At 32.8% G+C, this 15,266-nt stretch overlaps 1 long non-coding RNA gene across 1 annotated transcript; it reads right to left on the bottom strand.

The window, feature by feature from the left end:
* Window positions 1-2,066: 2,066 nt before the first annotated feature.
* Window positions 2,067-13,741, bottom strand: LOC147806606 (uncharacterized). Its single transcript, XR_015436004.1, has 3 exons — window positions 13,485-13,741; window positions 4,184-4,399; window positions 2,067-2,602 (listed from the first exon to the last, which is right to left on the bottom strand). It is a non-coding gene; the product is annotated as an uncharacterized LOC147806606 (long non-coding RNA).
* Window positions 13,742-15,266: the final 1,525 nt, after the last annotated feature.

Consider the following 15,266-nt stretch of genomic DNA (forward strand, 5'->3'; position numbering starts at 1 on the left):
AATAACAAAGCTGGCAAGTTTAATTTTTATAAGTTTTTGTATTTTTTTAATTTCAGTTTCCTTTAGAATAACTGGTACAGGCATTTCAGTCTTAGTAAAATTCACTAGTCATTGTAGAATGTCTACAGATTAAATTTTTTTTTAGTTTAAGAAGTACTATTTTCACTCAATTTAAAATAGATACATGTTTTTAAAACTCCTCTGTCGATTTCTCTAATAATGTCCCGTTTACAAATAATTTGTTTAATTTAAACAAATTTCAAAAATTTTATGCATTGAAACAAGACAGGATTTTAGTAAAATTTACACTTTCTTTTAAAAATCTACATATTTTCTGAGTCATTTTACTATTGCACAACTTCAGTTATACGAAATGCTATCTCGTAATTAAGAAAAACTTCAATAACTTATACTGCGTAATTATGCTCCGTTATTTAAACTTACTTAGCAGCAGAGTCCATGAATTAATGTTTTATGGTTAAAATATATGTCATAGTTAGTCGTATGTTAGTAATTAGATAGAATTAAGTGAAATAATGAAATAACGTGATGAATGAATAATATGAATGACGTGAACGTGAATATGAATGAAGTGAACAATATGAATGCATAACGAAATTCCTTAAACTGCTTTAAATTTGCTCATCCAGGTATAATTACATTTAAAAAAAGGGGAACTAAATTTCAATTTTAATCTTCCAAATTTATTTACTTTTTGCAACTACGACTAGATATAGCTTCAGCATTGAAGCTTTTCAAAAATTTAAAACACCCTTTTATCACGCGCGGTGTTTATAGCTGGCTAGGCATAACTAAATTGGCCACCAAATCATCCGTAATAAATATTGTTCAGTGTTGAAACTTTTAATCGAACAGTTACTTTTGAACACTGAATGAATACCACTATAAATATTTAGAGGAAAAGCAAATCGAGGAATATCTATTTAAAGAATTTCGTTATACAAAATAGACTCTGCTGAGAAATAAGATTAAAAACGAAACTAGTTTTGTATAAACCCTCATGTCTATTTATAAAAATATATTGAACGTATTTAATTAGAAATATAATTCCAGTTTATCTTAAGGAATTACCTGGCGAAGTTGAAATATTTGTTCCTACCAAATTTTTTCCTCAATTAATATTAGGTGAGAAAACATCAGATTTTAACTATAGACATAGATAATTATTCAAAAAATTTCCGCTCTACCAAAATCTAATTTTAAAGATTGTGTATTCAATAAACTATTCCGGTTTTTCCCTGTACTCTTGAATTTTACATTGAAGTAAGTTTAAGAGTTTATTTAGTATATTTTAATAGCCGACAGAGTTGAGCGATCAATTTTATAGATTAGATATAAATTTTATTAAATCATTTGTTTTTAAAGTTTGGCCTAAACTCTTATATTACGTGTATTCTAAGCCGTAGATATCATTTTAAAATTAGTATATTTACTTCAACTGATTCTCAAATTATGCGATAACAATCACGCATCTGAAAAGTTGGTGGAGATTTATTGAAAAATATATAATTAGTATTATACCATAATAAAATTTTATATTAAGCTTTCTTAATTTAAATATGTTTTGTTTGAGAATCGAAAGCCAAGTTTCTTAATTTAAATGTTTTGTTTGAGAATCGAAAGCCAAGTAATTTAGTTTAATTGCCGTAATTTAATTTTCATTTCAAATTTAAACTGGCACTCTCAAGGAATCAATTTTTAAAATTACAACTTTACATTTTAGCTCTTGTACTGGACAACAGTTTGAAGAAAAAACAAATCGAAATTAGTTTTTATTCGTTGAAAGTTAATTCTCATAAATATTCTAGGTTTATTTTTAAGACATAAGTCATAATTTATTAAGAGCGCTAGCTAACAATAAGCTTGTCTTAAAACGTTTTGATACTTAAGTTTACGTATACATACACTACACAGGATCAATGAAGTATGATATTTAATTTATGATATTTAATGGATAAACAATTTACTATTAAAATAATTAATGAACAAAATTTTGGATATAATAAACTTTAGATCAATTCGATAAATTATATTTAAGAAAAATCTTAGAAATAAATTTAATTTATTACTGAGTACTCTTAAATTGCATGCACGGAATTGGAAATATGGATTTAGATTTCACAAAAGACAATATGTAGCTTCATTCTTATTAAAAAAAAAAAATTATATTTAAATATTCATACAATACAAGTGTGGAATTTCCAAAATAGAGAATATAAAAAATAAACCTTTTGAGTCGAAGAAATAAGGTAGGTTTAACTCTTCAGTTCGGTCATGGCAACAAAAGTCAATCATTTCAGCACACATGTTTCTCATGGTAACTAGGTCGGTAATCAAGCTAATCTTGGTACACATTGTTCTCATGACAACTAGGTCAGTAATTGAGGTCATCTTGGCACACATGTTTATCATGGTAACTAGGTAGTTATCGAAGTCATCTAGGCACACATAGTTATCACACTAAGTAATCGAGGGCATCTTGGCACACACGTTTCCTATGGCAACTAGGTCCGAAATGGAGATCTCGGCAAATAGGGTCCTTAAGAGTTACTATACGTCGTTGAGGTATCCAGTACAAAGCCTAATTATAAAAATAAAAATGTCCTTACTTTCACGGTAAAATTACACAAGTCTTTTAGTAAGAGTGTTCGATATCAGTGCGTCGAATCAAGTTTTATAATCATTTACTAAAATTCTAATGATTCGTTCCAACCCCTTCGTTGGTAAGCTTTTGAAATTGATATTTTTGTGTAATGGCCATAATGATCACATTAGTACAAACATTCAATTCCTACTCACAAGTCCTCTGCACTATGTGCCTACTTTCCAAATCACTGGAGTAAAACACAAGAATTTATTAACAAACGCAGACAAAGTTAAAATGAAAATCCCCCGAGTCTAACGGCGCCAGTCGAAATTTTAATTACTAAAAATTTTAAAATCACCACGAAAGTAAATGAAACAGCTTTGATGTATGCATAGGGAATATTGCATTCGAAAGGTAATTAGAGTTGAAATTATTTGATGAATGACATTGGGTCGAATTCATTAGCCTCCCAATAGTTATAAGCAGATTAAATCAGTAGACGTTAAAATCCTACCCCCCCCACTAAGAAAGTAAAAAGGTGAAATAAGTTTTAAAACGTAAGGAACAATGTTAACGCAATTAACTTCTGTCCTAACGAGTTAAAAAATTAATACATTTGAAAAACTTACCTAGCTTATTTAAAATGATGCTTACACACTGTCCAGTCCACACCCCTCTCTCTTCCCCTTGGTAACATATACGGGAAACCCCAAAACATTCTCAACTATTTAGAGGAAGCCAAGTTTTCATAAAAATGAAATTCCCTTAAGGTATGAGACTGGTTTCAACATATTTTTACAAAGGCTAAATTTAATTTGTTAGCAAGGATCCGAAAATTAAAAAAGTATATTTCAAAACAAATTAGTTCAAAAACCAAATTTTCCATGCCATACTGAAACTTCGACAACAAATTATAATGCATAAATTTTAATACAAATTCTCTAGATTAGTGTGATTACATGTGTTTTGAACTAAAATCTTAAAAAATTAAATATAACTAAATATATTCATGAATATTTAATTATCAGGAAGAAAAATTTATAGACTCACTTAAAGCCTAATAAAAATACGAAATTCACTCATACCCTAGCTTTTGCGCAAATGGACAACATACAAAACTACAAATAATGTTTCAAATTCTATAATAAATTGAGATAAAAATTCATAAAATCAACGTTCATAAAATTCAGAGGACGAAAAATCGAAAATTAAGTCTTAAAAATATAATTTAATCAAATGGAAAGGTTAAAAAAACTAAGAAAATTTTTTTTAGTTTTCAGGTGTTTACTTCTGGCTATATTTGTCAGCACGCGAAAAATCTAATCAAACTCCATTTATTAAAATCTGTCATCAAAACTTGTGTTTTGGAAAGCTAATTAACCAACTCCAAACATGAATAATGAAATATTCAAACTTTCGTCAAAATTTTTTCCTCTTTACCCAGTTGGATACCAGAGTAATTTGATTTTTGTTTATTCACAATTCAATCTCTGATCAAACACTGTATTAGAGTTTAAATACATTAAATAAAATTTATGTTCAACAATTTCTTAACCTGATCATAATAATACTTACCCATCAATAAACTTTAAAGTGATAATCAATATTCTACTGCAAGGTCTATATTCTCTCAATCTAGCATTACTAACTTTCTGTAGTAGAGTATCAAGCTGTAAAGTCATCATGATTATTCTGCTGCAAGGTCTATATTCTTTCAATCTAGCATTAGTTACTTCCTGTGGTAGAATCTCAAACATCAATTTCAAGGAAATCACGGTAGCTTCTTGGATTCTGCAACAAATAAGAAAATGTAATTAAAAATATAACCCTTTAATATGATTAAGTTTCATTAGTTAAATATTTAATGCTGTGTACGCAGTGTCGTAAGAACTACAGAAAAACTATATTAACCCCCGGAAAAAGTATCTTACTTCAAAGTAAATTTAAATTATTACCTGCTTTTATGTCAATACAAATATATTGTTTAATAATAATTTAGAACAATATTTTTAATTTCTTAAATCTAAACTGACGTAAAACTAATAACTAAGTTTCGTTTGAATAACAATATTTTCGACCCAAATATTTTCTTCGACTCAAACCTGTACCTGTTAAATTTCGTAGCTGTTTGCTTAGATTTTGGTATTCTTGGTGGCAGAGTGGATGTGTTTGCCTTTATACCTGTAATGTATCTACCACTACAAAAATTCCAATTCACTAGTATATAAGACATGTTTAATAGATTCTTTGCTGGGTTACCTTTTGGCAGAGTGGATGCCTTTGGCTTTATATAGTACGTTCACCAGGAGTGGGCACTTTGTTCTGCCTACATCACATAATAACCGACCATACTATTTCGCTATTTTTAGGAGAAGGAAGTGAACAATCCTGAACAAGGTTGTTATTTGGCTATCTCAAGACAAAAAAAAATGCACATTGTGAAATAAATATAACATTAAATATTTCATAAATTTGATACTTCTCTCTTTTGAGTGAATAGTTTGTCCTTTAAGATATTTGCTGGGAAAAGAGCAGTTTTTAAATTTAAAATATATTTAATTAGCTAGAGTAACGAAAGGTATAATAGAATTCACTGCATGTGCTTGGCACGCATTAAGAGATGTTTCTCCTCTTACTCCCGCGATGAAATGAACACAGCCTCCAAGGACGTGGAGCCAAGTGCCAACTCCTGGTGAACGAACTATACCTAAGGGCCGTTGCCTCTGGACGTTATGCGCATACAAAACATTCATTAAATAAAAAATTTTACCTGAAGTAAAGCACCATTAAAATTCTTAAAGTTAAATCTTTTAGACACATTTTAAAGCTACAGACACTTCGTATTCGTAAATTTGCCATTTACCATAAATTTCGCACTAACCTTTCACTGATAGACCTGTTAGTATAATTAAGAGACTAGTGAAAAGATGATCCCTACAAAAACATTCCCCAGCCTAAAATTATAACGACATTTATATCAAAACCTGAATGTGAAAGTTCTTATAAACCAAATATGTAGATTTCCCCTAAAAAAGAATTTTAAAACATTAAACATTTAATTATAAAAGTTAAACCAATGATTATAATAGGTCAATATCGATGTGTCTAAGCAAAAGCCATCGTGAACTTTGTCAGTCGTAACCTTTTACAAAAGAAATAACGCAAAATTCTACAAAAACTAATTCACCATTTTTTTATTCTTTTTCATCCATCGTCCAAAAACCAAAACAAAAAATGATCATATCTATAATATCAAGCTTTTTGCTCGCAACATCAGAAAATGCGTGTTATTACATCACGTGACCCTGACACCTTCCCCCCAGAGTCATAATAGATCCAAAGATCGAATATGGCAAATAGTTTAAGGGTCACACTTTACACATAAACAAACTATGTTTCACATTCACCCAAATATTCACTGAATCTTAGGTTTAACTTAACACTAGGTATTTACTTTAATCACCTAATAATAATAATAGGAAAAAATGTTCAGAGTCTTATTTTAGTTTATATTTACAGTTTGGACAATGCATCTGCATTACTAAGTTTCGATCCTTTGATGTGACTTGCCTCAATATCATGGCGTTGAATGGCTAACGCCCATCTCTGCAACCTCGGGCTTTGGGGTGTCGCACTCGTCAGAAATACTAGGGGATTATGATCAGTTAATAAAATAATCTTAGCACCACAGAGTAAGGTTTCAAATCTCTGCAAAGCCCAAATAATAGCATAAGCTTCCCTTTCAATTGTAGACCATTTCTGTTGAGTTGAATTCAGCTTCTGGCTACCGAAAGCTATGGGACGAATATTTCCTTCTTCATCTAACTGACCTAAACAACATCCGACCGCATTTTGAGATGCATCCGTATGCAAGTAGTATGGTTTCTCTATGTCTGGGACTTGTAACTCTGCGATCTTACATAGCGACGTCTTCAATTCCTTGAATGCCTTCTCAGCTTCTTCGCTCCAAGGAATCTCATTAGGAACTTTCTTTTTAGTAAGCTCTGTTAGTGGAAGAGCAATCTTTGCGAAGTTTGGAATATACTGCCTGTAAAAGTTGCATAATCCCAAAGCACTTCTCAGTTGTTTTTTGGTTTTGGGTGCCTCTAATTTCTGTATTACTCTTATTCGTTCTTTGTCAGGAGCATGTTTACCTGAATCAATAATATGTCCTAAGTATTTAACCTTTTGTCTAGCAAATTCGCACTTTCTCAAGTTCACGGAGAAATTAAAATATTCCAATCTCTTAAAAACTTCTTCAAGATGAATCAAATGTTCCTCCCACGTATCAGAAAATACTGCTAAATCATCGATATAAGCACAAGTGAAATCAGACATGGACTGAACCACTTTAGACATAGCTCTTTGGTAGGTTGCAGCAGCATTTCTTAATCCAAAGGGTAATACATTCCATTGGTACTGGCCTCGGTGAGTTCGGAATGCTGTGAGGTGTTTGCTGCCGTTCTCCATCGGTATAGCCCAATATCCCTTCAACATATCTAGCACAGTAATGAATTTCTTCTTTCCTACTAAGAAATTCAACTCCATCATATTTTGCATTGGATATGCATCCGGAACGGTAAGAGCATTCAAACTTCTGAAATCAATGCATAACCTGATTGTTCCGTCTTTCTTATGAACACATACTACCGGGTGTGCTATCTCACTTACCACCGGTTCAATCAGTCCTAACGCTAGCAATTCATTGATCTGTGCATCCACTTTCCCCTTTAAGTTTTCTGGTATCTTATACGTTTTTGGTTTCATCGTATCCTCCTCAGCTTTCAGCTTTATCGCATGTTTCCCAACTTTAGCTATCCTTATCTTCCCCGAAAACAACGTTTTGCGTCTATGTAAAAGATCTTTCAATTGATTTTGTTGCATTTTGGGTAAGTAATCCAAATTTAATCCTTTCAATGCTTCATAGCTTTCCACATCTGTAGGAAGAGTTGGTGTTTCGTATATTTCACCAAATTCATCATCAATATCATAGACAACTCCAACTGTTTGAATTCTCGCTTTGTATTCTCTCATTTTGTTAACATGCAATAATCTTAAATTTCCTTCAGGCATTTGCAAATAATACGAATTCGGTTTCACTCTTCTAATTACCTTTACTGGACCTATCCATCTGGCATATAATGAATTGGATGAATCATGCATTAGCACAAGTACTTGATCTCCTGGCGCAAATTCCCGGTATTTTTTCCTTCTATTGTAATATTTGGCATAATTACTTTGTTGCACATCACTTGTTAACCTTGCCTTTTCGGTTGCTATTTCTAATTTTCCTTTTAACTCTTTTAAATATTCCTCCGCTGATCCTTTCATATTCAAAGGTAAAAACATATCTCCGGCCCAAATTGACTTCAATATAGATAACGGGCCTTTCGGTTCTCTCCCGTACATTAGCAGAAAAGGTGGTACTCCTGTAGTTGCATTTGGAACTTCTCGATAAGCCCATAGTACAAATGGTATGTGTCGATGCCAATTTCTTCCTACTTCTCTAATAATGTGATGTAGCATATTTTTGAAAGTTTGGTTCCATCTTTCAATCAATCCGTTCCCTTCCGGATGGTATGGCGTTGAAAATCGCGGGCAAGCTCCTAAAACCTTCAAAAACTCTTGCGTTAAACTTGCCGTAAAATTTGTCGCATTATCCACCACGATTACTTCTGGAATTCCTGTCCTACAGAATATTTCGAGCAGTGCTTCACATGTATTCCTTGCCGTTAACGATTTGAGCGGGACTGCTTCAGGCCATCTTGAATGTTGGTCCATCAAACAAAGGATATTTTTATGTCCTTGTGCTGATACTGGATCTAGAGGACCAATTAGATCTACGTTCACCACTTGGAATGGAAGTTCAGGACGTGACACAGGTGTTATCGGAATTTTGTCTACTGAACGAACAACTCTTCTACCTTGGCACCCATGACATGAGCTACAATAAGCTTTAATTTCCTTGACCATCCCTGGCCAATAAAAGGAAAATTTAATTCTTTGAATTGTTTTACGAGCTCCTAGATGTGCTCCGAATACTGACTCGTGGGCAATTTCTAGTATTTTACCTTTTCTAATTTCGGGAATTACTAATTGTTGTATTCTATTCCCGTCCAACAGCTCTTCATGGCATAGTATATTATTTTGTATCACATACCCTCCTTTATTTTGCTTCCCCAATTTCCATGCTTCTTGGAGAGTATCGCAACTTTGTTGTTGTATCTTGAATCGTTCGGTTTCATTTCCATTCTTTTTATCACCGCATTCACCTACTGTTGGCTCCTGCTGCTCTTCTCCGTCACTTGCACTCATATATAACAGCTCCTTTCGGGAATCTGATCTTAGCTTCATAGCAGCAGTAAAACTGGGATTGTATACTCTTTTTTGTTCTAATAATGCCTCATAAGTTTCAGCATCCAACAAAATGTCAGCATTTAACCCATTGACGGCTGCTATCATCGTTTTAATTATAGGCGTAATATATCCTTCCGTTACCAAAGCGATTTCCACTTCTTTTAACTCAGCTTTTAGACTTTCGCCAAACGCAGGTTGTAGTATTATATGTCCTTTGTAATCCACTTCCTTACCCACTATATCGTTTTTAAATACACTTATTTGTGCACCAGAATCTACTACAGCTTCGTATTCATTTCCATTATATGAAATTCTAACTTTCTTAAGGGCAGCTATTTTTGGTTGAACGCCTTTACATTTTTTGTTTCCTATCATGACTTCACCGTTAAATCTCGCAGTGACTACTTTGCTTTCGATATTTCCATTTCTGAGTACCTTAACTTCGGATACTTGCCCTTCCGATACTTGAACCTCGGCCACTTTGCCTTCAATGTTTCTTCTCCTCTCTTTATTATCTCGACAAAATCGTGCCAAGTGTCCTACTCGTCCACAATTAAAACATGTGACTGGATTTTGGGAAGAACTCCGCTTATCAATTCTGCCATGGTTGTTATGCTCATGTTTATATCCTTCACCAAATGTATGATATCTTCTACTAACCATGTTTGGTTTTTCCCGGTATAAGTTCCTATATGGTTGAGAAGCAATGAATTTAGTAGTTTGGTTATATTTCCTTGCATTCTCGTACTCATCTAGCTTCTCAGCAAGTGTGTCAACTGAGCAAATTCTACTCCACTCATCAATAAAATGATTTTGTATGTCTCCAGGTACTCGTTCTTTTATCTGTTCGACAATGACAAGTTGTTTCAGGCTGTCGAAATCATTAATTTTTAGTCCCGAAACCCATTCGTTAAAATAGTTCGCCAATTCAAATCCAAAATCTCGCCAAGTGCTCTCAGCCGCTTTACAATGTCTCTTAAACTTTATTTTAAATGCTTCTGGGCTCAATTTAAACCTTTTCAATAACATACATTTTACATGTTTATAATCATTTACTTTTTCTTCAGGCTCCCTTGCAATTAAATTCGCCATTTCTAGAGGCAATAATCCAACAAGATGCGTTACCCAATCTTCTTCTTTTATATGGACTCTTCGTGCTTGTCTTTCAAACAATATTAGATAAAAACTTATATCACCTTCTTTTGGATCAAAAGTACGCATTAATTTTTGCAATCCACCAGGTACATGTTCTCTTGCTTCTTCATTTCGAGAGCTGCTCGTCTCTCCTATAGTACCAGTATGTACCAATGAAGCTTCTATCTTCAACCTCTCCAATTCATATTCCTTTTCTTGCCGCTTTAATTCATCTTCCCTTTCCTGTTCTCGCCGCTTTAATTCACCTTCCCTTTCCTGTTCTCGCCTCTTTAATTCATCTTCCCTTTCCTGTTCTCGCCGCTTTAATTCGTCTTCCCTTTCCTGTTGCTTAATTTCATATTCTTGTCGCCTAATTTCATCTTCTTTTTGTTGGCGCTTTATTTCTTCTCTTCCACTAACTATTCTTTTTAATAATTCCTTCACAAACTCCTCTTCGTACTCCGTACTCGCCAATATAATCTTCTTTAATTCGGTAACTCTCATGTCTTCCGTTGCCGTTTCTCCTAACTCTTCCGCCAAACACTTCAAATCTACTTTTAAAGCTCTTCCTAAAAATGCCATTTTTCACCTACTACTTTCTAAACTGCACCTTCTTACAAAAAAAAATGCCACTTCCTAAACCAATTTCAAGACAATCTAAATAACTCACTATCTTCCATCAAACAACTTGAAATTCATAGAACAAACAACTACCAATCTTTTATTTCGAAATCCATTGGGGTTTCCCCGCGCATTTGTCAGTCGTAACCTTTTACAAAAGAAATAACGCAAAATTCTACAAAAACTAATTCACCATTTTTTTATTCTTTTTCATCCATCGTCCAAAAACCAAAACAAAAAATGATCATATCTATAATATCAAGCTTTTTGCTCGCAACATCAGAAAATGCGTGTTATTACATCACGTGACCCTGACAAACTTTTAAACAAATGTTCTAGTACAATGAACATTAGATTTTTAAATTTGCTACTGAACATTGTATACTTAAGTAATGTATCACTAATATTAGATTAATATTAGTCTCAAATACTAAAAAGAAAGAATTTAGAGACTTAATATTTTTGTTCATTTTAAAACAATTCTCAATTTAGTCCAAAATTTTGAATGCCATTAACTGTTCGGAATTTTAAATCAGTTTACTACAGAAATCACGAAAAATGGCTCGATACAGATAGTTATCGAACACAATTCCATATTGGCGTTCGCAGCTTAGAAATACCTTTTAAAAATTGGCAATGCGGTACGCATTTAAATATCACGAAAAAACAAATGAAATTGAAATTAGCCAATAATGATTGCAAAACCTTTAGTACCCAACCAGTAAATTATATACAACAATCTGATTTTATGTTTTAGTGTGATGATATTTAGCACATTTAGCTGAAATTAGCAGATAGTTTTCTAATATTCATGCCTTGGGATAAATGCTCTATTAAAATACAGTAGAATAAGATTTTTAATCTGAAAGTTGTGCAACACTTTAATGTTTTCAATACTTAGGTCAACTTTCTAATTTTCATAAATTTCGAAGAAAGTTAATTAGAATTTCTCAACTAACAAATTTGTTATTCACCTCAGGAATTACACAATTGAATTAGGAACGAAATTTTCAGACAAAATAATCGCGATCAAAAGGAAAAAAATTATTTCACAGTAATCCTTTATTACGTATTAATTTACTTCCAATTATGAGAAATTCATTTGAATTTATTGCTGAAAGTTTAAATCATTTGCTGAACTACAAGCAAACAACTTTACCTAACTAAATAACGAAATTAAACGGTGTTACCTGGTGTAAGGAAAAACAGAAGGGGAGAAAAGATACCAAAATGAGCGGGGTTGTGAAACAATAAAAAGTCTGTGCGATTAAATGTTTTCTATTTAGGTTCACTGTAAGGCGAAAATAAGGATTTTAAATAATGTAAGCGGTAATTACAGACAGATTCGGAATTGTCGGATAAAAATTTTGATTTGGAACAGAATGTGTTACCTTAAATATTCAAATTTGTACATTACTGAAGAGCAGAATTCATAAAAAACTGTCATTTTATTAATACCATGTGTTTTATTTAAATAACACTAAATATGCCATATTGTATGTTCTAGTTTTTGGTTTCCAAACAACTAGATACCTGAAATAGTTTTCTAATTTTAAAGAATGTGAATTCAATAAACTGCTTTTACCTGCACGCTTGAATTTTACAGTGAAACAAGTTTAAGACTTGATTTAGTATAGTTTAATAATAGCAGACAAAATCCAGATATGAGCAAACAATTTTATAGATTCGATATAAATTTTATTAGATAATTTGTTTTAAAGTTTGGCCTAAACTTTTAGATTACGTGTATTTTAATCGTAGACTATATTTTAAAACTAGTACAATTACTTCAACAGATTCTCAAACATTGGGATAACAATCACGCATCTGAAAAATTTTTTGGTGAAAATTTAACGAATATTTAATTAGTAAAATACCAAAATAAAATTTTCTATTTCTATTAATCTAAACATGGCTTGTCTGAGAATCGATCGCCAAGCATTTTAGTTTAATAACCGGAATTTAATTTTGATTTCAAATTTTAAACTGGCACTCTAAAAAAAAACCTGTTTCAATATTATATCTTTACATTTTAGCTGGTGTACTGGACAACAGTTTGACGCAAAATACTTCCGGCTAAAAGTTGAAACCATTTGCTCAACCGCAGCAAGCAAACAACTTAACTGAATAACGAAATTAAACTATTACCTGGTCAAAGGAAAGAACATAAGGGGTACAAAAGACACCAAGAAGCTTGATTGCAAACAGTGCTTTCAATACAGAAGACATTTTGTTTTTCTTTAACCAAACTCAAGCTTATGAAAGTTAAATTAGTTTAAGAGATGTTGGTATACACAAACCATTATTAAACTATTAATCTTAAAAATTTCAAATTAATAGGATTAAAAATATTTCGAGTATAAAAAATAATGCAAGTCATTTTAAAATGGAGCGTTAATACAATTGTATAAAATATACATACATGCTTACACAAATGTATAAATATAAGATATGTCTTAATATTGAGGGGATATCTTTTCAGTTTTAAACAATCACGGAACTTTGAAAATTCAATATTTGAGAAAACAGAACTTTAAAAATTACTTTTAGTATGTGTTCATTTTATTTTAAGAAACTTAATATCCCATCAAAAAATACGAATCAAAATATTTTAAAAATTACCCAAGAGGGTCAATTATTAAGACAGGAATACTAATCTTTCTGAAAAAGCAATCACAAATTATAGATACACACAATTACAAGCGTACCACTAATAATCACGAAAAACTTAAATGCAAAAAGTATAAAAATTAGAAAAACTTACTTTAAAAAAACAAAGAGAAAAGTCATCTATAAACAACCTTCTGAAAATTGGTAATCATCGGTAACAAATTTATTCCTTCAAAATCTTTAAGACAAAAATGCTTCTTTGGACCAAAACTTCAGAGAAAACATCCGACACAAAATCACGTACGGTATCCATCTTAGTATTTAAATTGAGAATAAACACACAAGACTACACTTACATATAAAACAGTTAGGAGACAGAAAGAGCTCATTCGATACCAGTCGTGCCTCTTATTTTATATCCCTTAATATCGATAACGATTAAATTCTGCCACAGTTGAGTTGAGTTGATGATATGATAAGTAAGTACATTATTTAAGTCACACTAGAGCTCCACCATGCGTGATTAACAACGGTCTTCGAAACATCTCTGAGGATGATCCGAAGTCATACCGTCACAATTGTGATCCTCTGTCCAGAGAATGGCACTCTCACTTTGGTGGCACGATAACCAGCGCGCGAAGTCTAGCACTGCACAACAGAACAGTTTAACGAGGACCGATACCGCACACCCTGGATCCCTACGAATACTGATCAAAGTGGTCACCCACCCGCTTACTGACAACAGTCAGTGATGCTTGACTTCTGTGTTCTCCTGGGAACCGTATTTTTACGAACAATCCACTGCGGGACTCAAATATTTGAATAACTGAATACGGAATAAAGTATAACCGAAGAAAAATCAATCATACATAAATTAACAGGCTTGTAAAATTAAGTCAAAGAACAAGTAATGTGCCTCTAATTTCGAAAGTAAAGTTATCCAAAATGCAGGTAGACATGAAAAACTAGATACAACATGGTTACGATTGGAATAGAACCCGTAAACTCCACGCTTAAAAGTGTTTTGAAGAGGACAAACTTTCATAAGCACTGTAAAATTTAGAGATAACTTTATTTTTTATGTAACTTGTAGGATATTAGTTTGTAACTATTAAGGTTCTTTGTGATGAGCAATTTAAACCAACAGCATTCTCTGTCGCAACTTGGGTCCCGCAGTGGACTGATCGTTAAGACACGATTCCCAGCAGGTCACTGAAGTCAAGCATTACTGGCTGTGGTCTGTAAGCGGGTGAGTTACTACTTTGATCAGCCTACGTAGGGACCATGGAGCACGGTATCGGTCTTCGTTAAACTGTGCTACGGTAAAGTGCTCGACTTCGCGCCCAGGTCTCGCACTTCGAAAGCAGAGGAGCGATCACCTCTGCAGAGGATGAAAAAATGCCAAGGTATGAGTTTGGATCATCCTCAGGCATGTTTCCTAGACCGTACCCCATTGTACAGCTCTAGAGCGACGCAAATAAAGTACCAAAAAAAAAGTACTTGGAGATATAAATGACAAAGAAAGTCACCGGTTCTATTGCTTTATTGAAATTACATATATTTGCAGGCTTGTTTTCTCAATTTAGGCTTATAAACCAACGTCAAGTAGAAGGACAGATAGAACAGTTTAAATAAGGACATCACAAAGAATGCATACAGGGTTACAGCAGGATTCGGACCCGCCACCTTCACGCTTTACACTGCGTTCGGCGCGCGATACTCCTGGGCTAGGGAGGCCCCGAAAGTCAGCGGTTCCGCCTTCAAAACCTCTCACACTCATTGTGTTTAGCTCTTACAATTGAATAGCATGTTAAGGGATTCATAGAGGTAAATTCCACTTCAAATTCAATGTCAACAGAAACAAAATGCTACTAAGCATTTGCTGAATTAAATTATATTAAAATACATTATATTAAATATAGAACAAATTATAGGT

This window comes from Parasteatoda tepidariorum, chromosome 8, assembly GCF_982258835.1.
Source record: "Parasteatoda tepidariorum strain Cologne lab strain chromosome 8, Ptep-v5.0, whole genome shotgun sequence".
Classification (NCBI taxonomy): domain Eukaryota; kingdom Metazoa; phylum Arthropoda; class Arachnida; order Araneae; family Theridiidae; genus Parasteatoda; species Parasteatoda tepidariorum.